This window comes from Cetorhinus maximus, chromosome 5 (assembly GCF_964194155.1).
Source record: "Cetorhinus maximus chromosome 5, sCetMax3.hap1.1, whole genome shotgun sequence".
NCBI classification, from domain to species: domain Eukaryota; kingdom Metazoa; phylum Chordata; class Chondrichthyes; order Lamniformes; family Cetorhinidae; genus Cetorhinus; species Cetorhinus maximus.
The window spans coordinates 21,831,957-21,845,725 of NC_135883.1; positions in this window are offsets into that span (position 1 = coordinate 21,831,957).

Here is a 13,769-nt window from a genome sequence, read left to right on the forward strand (position 1 = left end):
GAGCATTTTGCATACGTTTGGCTAGAAAAAAGCAAAACAGGCCTATACGGATGGCCACTGGAGAGATATCAGCAGAAGTGTCTGATGAAGCACTAAACACGATCCAACAGGTTAGTCCTGTCAAGTCTATAGGTGATAAATGGTTTGTGACTGTTACCGTGATGACCGCAGAAGGAGAGTATCAAGCGAACAAGAAGTGTCAGATAGACACTGGTGCGTCATGCAACATCATGATCTTCACAGACCCGTGCAAAGTAGCTCAACATCACGATCCAAAAATAAAGCCCTCGAAAGTAAGGTTGAGGCTGTATGATGGCAAGATACTCATGCTGAGAGGAGAAATTAGTCTGAGAGCCCAATGCAATGGTAAGAAGGAAGACCTAGAGTTCCAGGTCATAGATGGTATGCAACAGCCACTCATCTCAGCTGAAACAAGTCTAAAGCTTGGACCATTAGCCCTGAACATGCCAACAAAGACTTATAACGTGTTGCCGCACACAAAACCATTGACTGCTGAACAGGTCCTAGAGGAGTATAAACAGGGTTGGGATGTCTACCAGGAGAATATCATCTAGAAGTAGATGACAGTGTAAGACCAATTCAGCATCTGCTGCGAAGAGTTCCAGCTGCCCTCAGGTCAAACCTAAAACACAAGATGGAAGAGTTGGAAAAGAAGGGAGTAATCAAGAAAGTGACAACTCCCATAGACTGGATTAGCAGCATGGTGACAGTGAAACAACCTGGAAAGCTGTGAGTATGTTTAAACCCAAAGGATCTAAATAAAGCGCTGAAGAGATCTCACTACCCCATGCCAACCATCAAAGGAATTTTGCCACAACTTGCCAAGGCAAAGATCTTTACTACTTTGGATGCGAAGGATGGTTACTGGCAAGTGAAGCTGAATGAAAGCAGCAGTTTTCTAACTATATTCTGGACGCCATTTGGGAGATACAGATGGTTGCACATGCTGTTTGGCATTTCCACAGCTCCAGAAGAGCATCAACACAGACAGCATGAGATAGTCATTGATCTTCCCGGAGTGGAAGCCATAGTGGGTGATCTACTAGTCCGTAGATGTGGAGACACAATGGGAAGAAGCTACAGCTGATCATGATTAGAATTTAATACGACTGCTAGAGAGAGCTCACCAGATGAACCTGAAGCTGAACAAGAAAAAACTGCAACTAAGATGCCTGAAGTCAAGTACATAGGACATGTTTTGGCAGGAAAAGGTCTTCACCAGGTTCTGACAAGTTAAGAGCTGTAGCAGCGATGCAGTGACCAACAGATGTGAAAGCAGTGCAACGATTTGTTGGATTCATGAACTATTTAGCAACATTTTTGTCTAAGTTGTCATTGGGGTGTGAACAATTATGCAAGCTCACTGCCAAGGATGTGTAGAGGTATTGGAGCCCAGGACAAGAAGCAGCATTCACTGAATTCAAACAACTGGTGATGACAACACCAATACTGAAGTACTATGAAGTCAGTGATGAATTCACCTTGCAGTGTGATGCCAACAAGACAGGTCTTGGAGCAACCCTAATGCAGCAAGGACAACCTGTCGTATTTGCATCTATGGTATTAATGCAAACTGAATGACGCTACGCTCAGACAGAGAAAGAGTTCCTGGCTGTTGGTTTTTCCTGTGGGCATTTTCATCAACACCTGTTTGGGGGAGACAAGGTAACAGTGGAGTCTGACCACAAGCTATTTCAAAGTATTTTTCGCAAACCATTACTATCTGCTCCAAAGCACCTGCAAAGAATGTTACTCCATTTACAGAGATATCATCTGGACGGGACATACAAGCAATGGAAACAGATGCATATCACAAACATGCTGTCAAGAGCAGTGCTCCCCATGAATAAAGTTGAGGATGCTACAACAGAACATGAAATCTGCCAGATTCAATGTGAAGCAGCAGCTCGACATGATCTGGAAGTCATCAACCCAGCAGAGATATTGAATATGACAGATAAGTGCTTTGCTCAAATTAAGTGAACTACCCAACAAGATGCAGCTCTCCAAGTGCTACAAAAAGAAAGGAAAGCCTGAGAACATCAAGGACACACCTATGGTCACAAGCATATTGGGCATACTGAGATGAATTGCCAGCCCAAGATGGCATCTTGTACAATGGAAATAGAGTCATCATCCCCAAGGAGAGAGGAGAGATGCTGAAATGCATCCAAGCAAGCCATCAAGGAATTGAGTCAAGTCTGAGGAAGGCAAGAGAAGTGCTCTACTGGCCAAACATGAGCAACACAATTAAAGACCATGTTGGCCAGTGCAGTGCTTGTAACAAGTACCAAGCTAAACAAGTTAGAGAGTCACTGATGACACATGACATCCCAGACAGACCATGGATGAAACAGGGGCTAGACCTCTTCACTATCTTGTCACTGCACTGACTACTGGGAGGTAGACCAGCTGACTTCAACAAGGACAGGAGAAATAATAGAATGCCTGAAAGCACACTTCAGTCATTATGGCATTCCAGACATTGTGATGAGTAACAATGGCCCTCAGTTTATGAGTGAAGAATTCAGCTGCTTCACAAAAGGTTGGGAAATTCAACACTACGCATCCCTGCACTATTCCCAGTGAGGTGGCAGTGAAAATCACCAAAGGAACAATCAAGAAATCGAGCAAATCTAGCATAGATGAATGCAAGTGTAGAAACACATCGACTGAACGCATGGGAAAGTAGTGCAGTCCAAAGACTGATGTCACACTGCACCCAAACTACTATTCCAATAACAAAAAAGCTACTGAAACCAGAACAGGCGTGAGTGAAAAAATCAAGGTGAAATGACAGACAGCCAAATTTCATTTTGACAAGACTGTCAACCCATTGCCAGAGCTGAGCATTAGAGACCTGTCAGGGTGCAAACTTTCAATACTCTCAACAGGAGTCAGCCCACATGGCAATTTGGGACATGTGTAGAGAAGTTGTCACATCCATCGTATGCAGTGGAAGTGAATGACCACGCATACTGGTGCAACAGCAGGCATATACGAACAGCTAGAGAAGCTGTTCCTTCACTGCAGTTGGCCGGTCAGGAAGAAGGGATCTCACCAGCTGTACTGAGTACAGAACTACCAGCAACCCCACAGGTACACAGGTCCCCAACAACGGCAATGGAACAACAACAGTTACCATAGCAACAAGTGCCAGGGGAACAAAACTTTCTGGAATGGGAGAAGAACAGCCAATGACAATGTGCACGTGTACCATTAAGAGACCTGCACAGCTTAAAAACTATGTTTGCAATGCAGATGCAGAGTCTAACTAGTAGAACATGTAGTTGTTAATGCATGAAAACAGTGAGTAACTTGGGTAACTCATAGGTACACATGATCGTGCATGCAAATTTGTCTTTTGTTCTTTAGGAAAAGGGGGATGTTTGTGTCTTTCGTTTGTTATGAAAAGGGGGGTGTTTGGGTTTTGAAATGCAACAATGCTATGTGTCCTATCTGGCTTGCTGTATTCATGTGACCTCTGCAATGAGGGAAGCACTCTGCAAGTTGTCATTTTAGATCAGTTCAATAAAAACCTCACACTGAGAAAGACACTAAGAAGCACTGCTATCTTTGAATGCAAAACAGTGAGTGACAACGCTGGAGGAGATGTAGCACAGGGTTGCTTCACACCTTATTCTCTTTTCCATTCTTACTTCTATTTCATGCTACATACGTGTCAAAGTGCAGCTGCTTTCATGAGCCTCTTCTCTCTCTGCTGCCCCTTGAAGCTAAAAGTGAACCCCCATTAATTTCAGGTGCTGAAAAAATGGAGTTACATCTGCCACAAGAAGAGGCGGCCAGTCTACCTGAAGATGCATCTTCGCTCGGACTGACCTTATCAAGCACCAGCTCTGGCACCACACATACTTTAGAGGAAAGGCTACAGGAGAGGTTTTCACACGGTGAATCAGTCACACAAATGTTTAGAAGTTTGTGTAAGGATATAGGATGCCAGCGGTACCACCTCTCTGGAGGGCAAAATCACATGTTAGCTCTGGTAAAGAGGACTCAGATGTAATCTTCGAGGGCCAAGACTACTGAAGCAGGTTGATGGTCATAAACCAGGAAATGCTAGGGAAGCATGGCAGCTCCAGTGACCTTGCAAGCAGTGACTCAGAGCATGGAGGAGGGCAGCTCCAACTTGTGCCAGGGCCCTGTGCAGAGCATGGAATCCATTCTGTTTTAGCACGGTCAGCTCCAGTGGAATAGTGGAGCCCACCATGATGGGGCCTTTACTGACAGCTTCCACATCAGCTCGCACTGCTGACATGGAAGATCAAATTACTGCCACCTTGGCTCTGGGTGCCAGTGTTGACAGGGGCTTCCAGAACAGTACATCACTTCTGCAAACTGTTTTCCAGGCCCAGAATTGCTCAGGGTCATCCACCATAACCACCTGAAGTGTCCTCAATGAATGCTCGGCAGCCTTCTGCCTCCTAAGCTGTAGCCATGATGGGAATAAACTCTTCCCAAAGCAGACAGATGCAGACCAGCACCAACAGAAAGATTTTACCAGGACTCATAATTAACTTGTGGAGTGCAGAAAATAGGCAAGGAAGGACCAGAAATTAATTGGCACATAAGAGGCCAAAGCACCACTTACCCTTTATGGAGGAGATAAGTCCTTTAAATGCCACTCCTACATGGCCCTCCCTGCTTGTTAGCACCACTAGCTGCTAAGTGAATTTATCTGGTGTTGAGTTCGTTGTACGCGGAGCTCAATTTCAGAAAAAGGATCCTACTACATAAATGAATATTATTTGAATATTTCAGTACAATCTTTGAATGCTTGCAGCACAGGTTCAATGCAATGTGGCAGCAGCACAATTCTGGCATGCACAAGTTACTTGCGATATCAGCCCTTGGGTGCTTGCTACTCACCTACAAACAGGTATGCCATGTTCTAAGCAGGCATGTTCTGAATGAGGTATGCTCCTCACACACTCTGATAACAACAAAACATTGGAATGCAGGTTGCAAACAGGGTGCAGAAACCCTGCTCTGTCCAGTTTCAGCAACAGTTTACCAACCATGCACTGCATGCCTTATGTCCAAACAAGCATGAAGGTAAAACCTGCACAATGGATTGAATGGTACGTAAAGGTTTCCCCTTGAGACTCCAACAGCATTAGTAAGAATTTCCTTTGCAAATTTATCAAAACATGTTAATTATAAAACACAAAGCCGCCATTCAAGGGGAAATCACCCATTACGTGGGTGATTTGTTTGGCAAACAGGCTTTTCACTTCTTAGAGCTCAACCGTACATGTCATGTCACATCAAAGAGAATACCTTGTTAAACTGTATTAAAACCTACCTGCTTTTAACTGGCAAAAGTAAATATTTTGTGAAGGCATTCTATAGGATTTCTGACATGCTGTTACTGATGAATGGGCATTGGTCTTGTAACATTTTGCAATGTTTGCTTGTTGTATATAGATATAGAAGTTGTAATAGCTTGACTGTGCAAACAGCCAGTTCAATTAACCAGTAGATAAGGTTTTGTGGATAGGGAAACGATTTCTAGCTATCTACCTGAGTCATCCCTCTCAACAAGTGACCTGCAAAAGCTCATGGGCATTATTTCCCAAGAAGAGACAGCGCTCTGTGCTGCTTACAGCCAGATGCTTATATTTTTGCCGCATGCTCTGTGACCTTACTGACCTTGTCACCTGACATCAGATCTTCAGGATATCTTGTCAAAGATTTGCCCATCATTCTTCCAAATTGACAGGAATTGCACAACCAATCATTTATGTTTGCTCTTAATGTCAGGCTCAATGTTAGATGAAAGGACTTCGGAGACAAGAACAGAAACATAAATTATCAAACAGTGAGATGGCTGGGTCAATGAAAATTCATTAGGCAGAAATCTGATTACATGAAACTGCTTTAAAGCATCCTGTAGTCTCTGAATTTAGCACAATAACTGATTTATATTTCATAATGCATTAAAAACAAGTATTATTTACCTCTAGCATCATTGTTAGTATCAGAATTCCCACAGGATTGTTAAACCTGTACCAAATAATATAAACCATGTATGTTGTAGTTATTAATGTAATCATTATAGTTAGATTATTATAAATAGTTTATTCCTTATTGGTCTTCCAGTTGTAAAATGATAATAAAGAAAATTGAACAATACAAAGGCTATGTACCATAATTATAAACACAGCACATGTTGTGCTCAAGGTCACAGTAGATAGAGAGAGTGCCCTTTCTACATTATTCAGTGTGCTTGATGCTGTAGAGAAAAAAAGGTGTAAAAAGGTAATAGTTGCAATGCTCAGCTGTGGCTCAGTGATAGCATTCTCACCTTAAATCAAAAATATTGTTGGTTCAAACCCTACGCCAGAGATTTGAGCTCAAAAATCTAGGCTGATAAAACTCAGCAGGTCTGGCAGAAACTGTGGAGACAGAAACAGTTAATGTTTCGAGCCCAATATAAGTCTCCTTTGAAGAAGTCATATGGACTTGAAACGTTAACTCTGTTTCTCTCTCCACATATGCAGCCGGACCTGCTGAGTCTTTCCAGCGCCTGCTGATTTCATTTCAGATTTCCAGCAACCTTGGTATTTTGCTTTTAATCTGATAGGCTGATAGTCCAGTGCGGTACTGAGGGAGTGCTGCATTATCACAGGTTCTGTCTTTCGGATGAGATGTCTGCTCCCTTAGGTGAGCGTAAAAGACCCCATGACATGATTTTAAAGAGGAGCAGGGGAGTCATCCCAGCTGTCCTGACAACACTTATCTCTCAATGGGCATCACGAAAGCACATTATCACTTTCACATGGACTGCAGCAGTTCAAGAAGGCAGCTCAACACCACCTTCTCAAGGGCAATTAGGGATGGGCAATAAATGCTGGCTTAGCCAGAGATGCCCACATCCTGTGAATGAATAAAAAAAATGCCTTGTTTGTAGGAGCTTGCTGTGCTCAAATTGGTTGCTACATTTCCTACATAACAATGGTGGCTACACTTCAAAAGTACTTCATTGGCTGTAAAGTGCTTTGGAACATCCTGAGATCAGAAAAGCTGCTATATAAATACGGGTCTTTCTTTCTTATGAAAAAGACCTTAATTGGGTGCATTACATTTCAGGATCTTTCGGTTATTTTCTCAGGGAAAGATCTGAAAAGAGTTCTTTTAAATTTGTTTTCAAGCTTGATGTATTCATGCAATTTAAGGAAAAAAGGGTGAAAGGGCTTTTAGATGATATCATTGTGACCTTTGGTGGCTGTGCCTTCAGCTTGCCTAGGCCTTAAATCTGAAATACCCTCCCTAAACTTCTCCATCTCTCTAACTTACTCCCCTCCTTTAAAACACTCCTTAAAATCTACCTTTTTGATGAAGCATTTGAACATTTGTCCTAATAACTCCATGTTGGCTCAGGGTTAAATGAAGCTTAATAATGCCTCTGTGAAGCGCTGTGGAATATTTCACTATGTTAGGGGCACTATAAACACGTGATTGGTGTTGGTGTTGATGTAGTTAAAATGCTACCTTTGATATTATTTTCTCGTGCAATGCATGTACTATAATAAGGAATTTGTTAACTTGACTCCATAATGAATAACACCTTATTGTGTTGGGGTAGAGTGCATAGCTAGAATGTTAGATTTTATTTTCTGCCTGCAAACAGGAAGAGGCAAAAACATATAAAAAAGGCAGCGGGGAGGAGGTTTTTAAAATAGAAAACTGTCAAACCTTGAACCCCAGAAAAACATTTTGAGAGGCATACAGTGCAGGGAGAAGTCAAGTTATTGTATAAGTTAAGCGACCAATGTAGGGAAGCTTGGCCGTTTTATTACGTTTGGTTTGTATATTATGCAAAAACATGTATAAATTGAATTAATTGAAGGTAATTTTAACATTTATTGCCAGGTGACAAATTGCTATCACCTATTTCACCCAACGATGAACATTAAAATGATCCCCAATGAATGCAATCATACCAGCATTCTGTATGCTCATCTTACCGTGATATTAGTGCAAAATAGTAGAAGGATTCGAGGCTGATTAACAGCCTGACATAGGCTGGGACATGAATGATCATTCTAGGGCCAAACTGTCAATGCCTGACTTGCTTACAGCACTGTTATTGGTTGTTCAAAAGAAATGATACAGGAACGAGATTACGATGGCAGTAACTCAGTGATGTGCAACTGCGGCAATGAGCCAGCTGCTCTACTGACAAACGCTGCCTGAGTCCTGTGATGCTACTGATTGTGGATTGTGGCAAATACAATGAAAATGCAACTGTAGCCTTGTGACAGGGAAGAGAATGAAGATGCAAGGTGACAATGACTTTAATGTGAAATAGAGCAGCTTAACATTCATATCTGGTTTTGCCTCATCAATAATTTGCAAATAGGTCTTAGCAACTTGTCAGCCTGTTTAACACCTCACTTGGTTTCATTTCCATTGAAGGCAACAATGGAAAAACGGGTGGTCAATTTGTTATCATCTGTATCGCCTGGTGCTAAATGTTAAAAATACCTTCAGTCAATTCAATTTATACAACCTGTTTTTGCATAATATATAAACCAAACGTAGCGAAAAGGCAAAAATACATAAATTTTAATTTTTCCTGCGCTACATGCCTCTCATGTTTTTCAGGGCCTCACTGCTTCAGTTTTTGATTTTAAAACCTTTCTCTCCTCTGCCTGTATCAGTCGGCAGTATGGTCCCAGATTTGCACTAAGTGCGGTAATGGGCGGGTAAAACCACATTTTACCGGCTGGCCGCAATGGTGGCTTTTCACGCTGTATCACCCCAAACCCGTCGCATTAATTATGCATTCCCGGGAATCATACCATTTCCATGGCGGGCGGGCTCTCATTCACCCTCCACACCATCACCTTGTCACTTCCTCACGCCGGGCGCCGTATTTAAAGTGCAGCCACGCGCACACCTCAGTGCTTCCAGCCCATCACTGCTGCAAAGAAGACATGGCCCCGAAAGGCAATAAGACTGCAGCCCCCAGGTTCAATGACACATCCTTTGAGCACCTTTTGAATGCAGTGGAGGCTCGGCGTGATGTCCTCGACCCCTCACTCTGGCCGCAGGATGGGCAGCAACGTCACTAATCCGGCTTGGGAGGCGGTGAAAATGGTGGTCAGCGCCAACACCCTTCAAAAGAGGGCAGCCACTCAGTGCCACAAGAGGATGAATGATTTCCTCCATTCTGCTAGGGCAAGTCACTCTTCTCATCACTCTCAACTCACACACTCACAAACCCATCACACATCCACAGTGCCCTCACTCACTCCCAGTGCAAGGGACATCACCATTCACTCTCTCACACACACCTTCATTGTTCTCATCCCATCCATTGGACCACTCACCACCCACACATGCCAGGCATAGTTATTATCTGGCCTGGCAGGCATCCTGCTTGCAGTCTCTCCATCTCTAATAGTACAGGAAAAACTGGCACGCAACAAGGGGGAGAGGTCACAGACTGGTGGAGGAATGCCTGAAACCAAGGTGCTCATGGACATTTAAAATTCAGCTGGCTGGCGAGGATCTGGACAGATCCTGTGCTGACGGTGAGGTCGGCACTGCTCTACCAAGTGAGGATCCAGTAGTGCAATGTCCACCAGACACCCATGCCGTGAGTGATGTGTACTGTTTCACAGTCCACTGCCATGCACTAATTATCTCCTTGCTTTCGCAGGCACATCTTGGAAACTGTCAAGAGACTCCATGACCCAGGATCTCCAATCAAGCCCCGAGGGAAGCTCAGAAGAGGAATCCGCTGAAACCCTCCCTGAAGTCCCATCACAGCCTCACCCACACCCTCCACCAGCGCAGAGACACACACCTCGGTGGGAACAAGCTTTAGAGTAGTCTTGGGACCACAATCTGGTGAGCACATCGCACTTTCTGATCCACAGCAGGCAGAGACAGGGAATTCCCAGATGTCCGGCACTTGGAGGACTGCTGGAGGCCAGAAATTTGCTCATTCCGAATCAGGTGAAGAGTCTCTAGACTTCATCATGTCACAGTTGCTGGAACTGCAAAGGCAAGCTAGGGAACATCAGGCAGGGATGCTCGCTGCACTCCACAGATTGCAAGGCACAATGGTGGAGTTTGTCCACCTTCAGGCTCAGGTGATAGCACCGGTATGCTGATGCACCAAAGTCAAAACTGGTGGGATGGCGGCCGCCTTGGTCCAAGACGTCACTGCTGTACTACTGTGTGGGCTGAGCTCCATTGTGGACGCCATCATTGGCCTCCAACAGTGTGTACACGAGAGGGGTGTGGGGCAGCCCGATCTCACTCCAGCTACTCCTTCTCCTCAAGGTGCCCATAATGAGGAGGATCAGCAGGTGCACATTCCAGCGCCATCCATCCAGGTGATTTCAGGAGCATCCAGCCCATCTGAATCCCCTCTTGACCTCAGCAGCTCCGGCTTCACAGGCTGAGGAGGGTGCCACTGCCACACAGCAGGACCCCGAAAACAGGCTGGGGCCCTCCAAGTATCAGACCTCCAGAGGACACCCACCAAGGTCATTACAGGCAAGGCGTAGCAGTCAGCAGGCTGCCTCCACCTTCACTGTGGATGTCAGGGGAACACCAAGACATAGAGGCAGGGTTAGGAAGGTTAAGAAGATGTAGTTGCACAGCCTGGGCATGGGCGTTAATCACTTGTACATGATGTTCACTATTGTCCATAAATTCCCAAGAATGTCTCCCTGCCTGTGGATCCTTGTTCTGATGAGCAGTGTTCGTGTCACTCAGATGTGAAACCTTTCTGCACAAGATGAAGGCAGGTATCTCAGTCCACGGCCCCTTCTCTGTGCTTTGTGCAGCCTTTAGCCAAAGTGATGGTCCAGCCTCATACTCCCTGGACACATTACTGATGCCTGCACTTCGATGGTGCTGTCATTGCTGCCAGAATGTAGTGGGCAGGCGTCACAGAGTTCCATCATTCTCTCTGTGTGCTCTCAGCACCTTTAATATGGGGCTGGCCCCCATCTGTTCAGCATCTGTGACCGGCGACACTGTGCTCCTGAAGGGGTCAGGTGCTGAAGGCTAACAAAGGATCAAATGCATTTAAAGTTTCATGGCTGCGTCTCTATGATATGGCCCTGATTACAGGGCACAAGCGAGCTGCCCTCGGCCAGACAGGAGTCAGACATTCTCAGAGGCTGTGTGAAGATCTGTGGAGTATCCTCATTGCATGTCATCATCATCCTCCTGCAATCGAGCAACTATTAGGACTCCACTGTGTCTCCATGACAGGAGCATTATCAAAGAGGGTATGTGTGCTGCCATAAGCCAGACTGGAGTCAAACATTCATAGATGCAATGTGAGGATCTATGGTGTCTCCTCACTGCATATCCTCATCATCCTCCACAAATCTAGCAGCTATGAGGGCCTTGGGAGCACCCCTGCCTCATCTGGCCAGTGCGAGGGCCTCATCGCCGTCATTGCCGCCTTCGAGGATCTTCCTCACCCTCATCACCATCGACATCCTCCTCATCGGAAGAGGCCTCCAGCTCCTCCATCTTCTCCTCAGTCAGCTCCTCACCCCATTGCAGTGCCAGGTTGCGAAGGGTGCAGCAGGCAACACCGATACGTGACACCCTCTGTGGACTGTACTGCAGGGCTCCACCAGACCGGTCCAGGCACCGGAACCTCATTTTCAGCATCCCGATTGCCTGCTCCACCAATTTGTGAGTTGCAGCATGAGCCTCATTTTACCTTTGCTCTGCTGCAGTCTGAAGCCACCACACAGGCATCATCAGACACGTCCTCTGCGGGTAGCCTCTGTCCCTAAGGAGCCATCCCTGCAGCTCCTGTGGACCCTGGAAGACTTCAGGGATCTGTGACTGACAGAGAATGTAAGAGTCATGCACACTCCCTGGAATCTGCGCACTCACACCTACAGGATACGTTTGTGGTAGTCACACGCCAGTTGCACATTCGGCGAATGGAATCTCTTGCAGTTGACATAGTTGACCCCTTGTTGCAACGGAGATCTGATCATCACGTGAGTGCAGTCAATCACCCCCTGCACCTGTGGGAAACCCGAGATCTGAGGGAATCCAATCACTCTTGCATCCTGGCTGTCCTGGTCCCGGGCAAAATGCACAAAGTTGTGTGCCCTCGCAAAGATGGCATCCGTGACCTCATGGATGCATTTGTGGGTGGCGGCTTGTGATATCCCACAGAGGTCACCTGTGGAGCCCTGAAAGGAGCCACTGCCACAGAAATTGAGGGCCATGGCTACTTTCCCAGCCACTGGCAGTGGATGCCCTCCATGTCCCCGTGGCACCAAATCCTGCAGTAGCTGACAGATGTGACTGACCAGTTCCCTGGACATGCACAGTCTTCGGCGATACTGGTTTCTGGTCATCTACAGGAATGAAAGGCAGTGTCTATAGACCCTGGGTCTACCTAGGCCCTGACCAGCGACAGCTTGCTGTGGCTCTTTGGCAGTGTGCGCAGGAGCCCGAGCTGCCCCTTCTTCCTGAGGGTGCTGTTCCTCCCTCTGCGCAGCCAGGCACTATATTCACACTCTTCTCCGTCGTCTCCACTCTCTGTACACCAGGAGTAAACCATTCATCCCCTCGAGCCTGTTTCTCCGTTCAGTTAGAAACAAATCTATGTCTTAACTCTGTCTACACTACAGTGTGCTTGCACATTAACAGGGGAGAGAGCTCATTCTGAGTGAGACACAGCCAGAGTGAGTGTGGGTATTGGCAATCTGGTGCACAGTGGGAATTCGGTGCATAGGGAAAGAGGTGCTCGTTGCATTTTTTCCTTACTATCCAATTTCTTAAATCTTCAGAGAGTGGTCTTTCCCTGCTGCAGCAGTAGAGGCTACAAGAAAAAGGAATGATTGGTAAGTAGTGGGTAAGGTCGGGTAAGTATTTACCACTTTTATCATTTATAGTTTAAGGTCTTTTTGTGGTTTATAGTTTGTATATTCTGTAGTGACAAGGATCAGGAAAGAAGGGCCTGAGAGTGATTTATAAGGTTTAATTTAAAGGGATAAGTCATGGCAGGAGAGCTCAAAGCTGTGGTGTGCTCCTCATGTTCCATGTGGGAAGCTGGGGATATTTCCAGTGCCCGGGACCAGCATGTGTGCAGAAAGTGTGTCCAGCTGCAGCTCCTGGAAGCTCGGGTTTCAGAGCTGGGACGGCAGCTGGGGACACTGTGGAGCATCCGTGAGTCTGAGAGCATCGTGGATAGCACGTTTAGAGAGCTGGTCACACCGCAGCTGAACGGACTTGAGGAAGGAAAGGAATGGATGACCACCAGGCAGTCCAAGAGAAACAGGCAGGTAGTTCAGAAGACCCCTGGGGTCCCGCTCGCAAATCGTTTTTCCATTTTGGAGGCTGATGAGGGCGCTGGTTCCTCTAGGGAGTGCAGACAGAGCCAAGCTTCTGGCACCACAAGCAGCCTGCCTGTACAGGAGGGGAGGAAGAGAGGAAGAGCAATAGTAATAGGGGATTCTATAGTCAGGGGAACAGATAGGCGCTACTGTAGCTGTCAACGTGACTCCAGGATGGTGTGTTGCCTCCCTGGTGCCAGGGTCCAGGATGTCACTGAATGGCTGCAGGGCATCCTGAAGGGGGAGGGTGATAAGGCAGAGGTCATGGTACATGTTGGTATCAATGACATAGGTAGAAAGCAGGATGAGGTCTTGCATCAAGAATTCAGGGAGTTAGGCAGTAGACTAAAAAGCAAGACCTCTCGGGTTGTAATCTCTGGATTACTCCCA